Source organism: Lipotes vexillifer, unplaced genomic scaffold (genome assembly GCF_000442215.2).
Source record: "Lipotes vexillifer unplaced genomic scaffold, Lipotes_vexillifer_v1.1 scaffold7, whole genome shotgun sequence".
Lineage (NCBI taxonomy): Eukaryota > Metazoa > Chordata > Mammalia > Artiodactyla > Lipotidae > Lipotes > Lipotes vexillifer.
This window is the reverse complement of record NW_006792683.1, coordinates 800,649-803,537: the sequence shown is the minus strand read 5'-3', so window position 1 is coordinate 803,537 and position 2,889 is coordinate 800,649.

Sequence of the window (2,889 nt, the reverse complement as noted above, 5' to 3'; positions counted from 1 at the left end):
AGATGAATGGATAAAGAAGATGTGGCACATATATACAATGGAATATTACTCAGCCATAAACAGAAAGGAAACTGAGTTATTTGTAGTGAGGGGGATGGACCTAGAGCCTGTCATACAGAGTGAAGTCAGAAAGAGAAAAACAAATACTGTATGCTAACACATATATATGGAATCTAAAAAAAAAAAAAAAATGGTTCTTAAGAACCTAGGGGCAGGACAGGAATAAAGACAAAGACAAAGACATAGAGAATGGACTTGAGGACATGGGGAGGGGGAAGGGTAAGCTGGGACAAAGTGAGAGAGTGGCATGGACATATATACACCACCAAATGTAAAATAGATAGCTACCGAGAAGCAGCTGCATAGCACAGGGAGATCAGCTCGGTGCTTTGTGACCACCTAGAGGGGTGGGATAGGGACGGTGGGAGGGAAACACAAGAGGGAGGGGATATGGGGATATATGTGTACATATTGCTGATTCACACTAACACACCACTGTAAAGCAATTATACTCCAATAAAGATGTTAAAAAAGAAAGAAAAAAAAACCTGCACTCCCATGTTCATAGCAGCACTATTTACAATAGCCAAGACGTGGAAATAACCTAAGTGTCCATCAGTAAATGAATGGATAAAGAAGTTGTGTTATACATATACAATGAAATATTATTCAGCCATAAAAGTCAAAGAAATTCTCTCATTTGCAACAACATGGGTGGACTTTGAAGGCATTATGCTAAGTGAAATAAGTCAGACAGAGAAAGACAAATACAGTATGATCTCACTTTTATGTGGAATCTAATAAAACAAAAACAAAGTCATAGAAAAAGAGATTAGACTTGTGGTTACCATAGGTGAGGTTTGGGGTGAGGGGGAAGTGAAGGAAGATGGTCAAAAGGTACAAGTTTCTAGTTATAAGATAAACCTAGATAAATAAGTACTAGGGATGTAATGTACAATATGATGACTATAGCTAACAGTGCTGTATGATATCATACATAGGAAAGTTGTTAAAACAGTAAATCCTAAGAGTTCTCATCACAAGGAAAATTTTTTTCCTTTATTCTTTTCTTCTTTCTTTTTTATTGTATCTATACAAGAATATGAATGTTAGTTAAATGTATTATGGTTATCATGTCACAATATATGTAAATCAAATCATCATGCTCTATGCCTTAAACTTATACAGTGATGTATGTCAATTTTCTCTCAATAAAACTGGAAAAAATAACAAAATGAATTTTAAAAATATAAAAATCTATAATATTAAATATTGATGATAAATACCATTTATTGAGCACTTGTTATATACTTGTTATATGCAAAGCATATATTAGCTAATTTAACCTTCACAAAAACCTTATTACCATTTACTGTATTTCACACATGAAGAAATTAAACCCTGAAGTAACAGTGCCATTTAACTCAGGACCTCACAGCTGGAAAGTGAAATTTAAACCCACATCTGATTTATGACTTCACCAACCTGACATAACTACTAGATACATTTCCATATATTTTCTTCACCTACAGATGTTCTTTGCATGTTTGTGTGTATATTTTAATGTAGTACTTTATGTAATTGTACATTTCTTTAATTTTCCATGTCATTAATATTCAAAATATAAGTTTTAATAGCTATATACTTCACATCATGTTTATACGAAAATGTACTTAAGCTAATTACCCTGTTGTTTTTGCCAATTTTTTAAATAAAACATTAACAAATCATTTCACACATGGAGTTTAATGATCATCTCCAATTACTTATCTAGTAAAATCTTAGTAGTGAAATTACTGAGTTAAGATATATGAGCATTTTAAGGCCAGTATTCATATTTCCAAAATGTCTTCAAGAAAGATTGATCACTTTATTCTTGAACTAAAGGACAAAAAGGCTATTATCATGTCCAAAGTCAAATTAAAAAGAAATATTTTAAATTCTATTGGATTTTTATTGGAATTGCATTATACTGATAGACTCAGAGGAAAGAAATACCTTTTCCACCAAGAATATGGTATGCCCCACCTCTTATTCAAGTCTTCTTTTGAAGTTCAGTAAAGTTTTATAGTTTTCCTTCATATAGATCTTATGCATTTGAGGTAAAATTTATTTCTAGATATTTTTAAGTTTTTGTTGTTACTATGAAAGTGATGGTTTCTTGCTATATTTTATACCTGATTTTCTACTGTATAGAGGAAAGCTTTTTAGTTATGATTTTATTTTTATTAACATTTACTTGTAACAAAAAAATCTCACTTCTTATGTCAGTACCATTCACTTTCAGTTGATTTTCTTGGGTGTTCTAGATCCCGGTCTGAAGACCAGTAGAGAAGCAAACGTTAGTATCTAGGTGAAAATTCTTACTCCTCTCTCCCTCTTCCCTGCCCTTGGATTTGGTTTGTTCACAGTTCCCTAGAGCAGTGGTATAACAAGGTGAAGGGGGATGGTGCAGTCAGCTCCAGCAGGGAGAAGTATTTTATTACTGACATTGTTTATGATTGCAGGCTCACAGCAATAATAAAAGGCAGATACACTTATTCCCTGCACCCTGCACATCCCCACAGTACACCACAGCGCTAGTGGGGCCTGAGTGGGCTTCACACAGCAGCACACCAGTAGATCATCCTGGGTTCTCATAGGAAAGAGGGGAGATCTTTGTGGTTGAGAATGGATAAGGGCATAATGAATTCATGAACTGACCCTAATATTTTTCAAACGAAAAATCTATTCATAAAGTGTTTTAGTCTTTGAAAAGATTGGTTACATCAAAAAGGACTATAAGTGTCACCTTATCAAGATGTTTTATTATTTTTAACAATAGTAGGGGGCTTCCCTGGTGGCGCAGTGCTTGAGAGTCCGCCTGCCGATGCAGGAGACGCGGGTTCG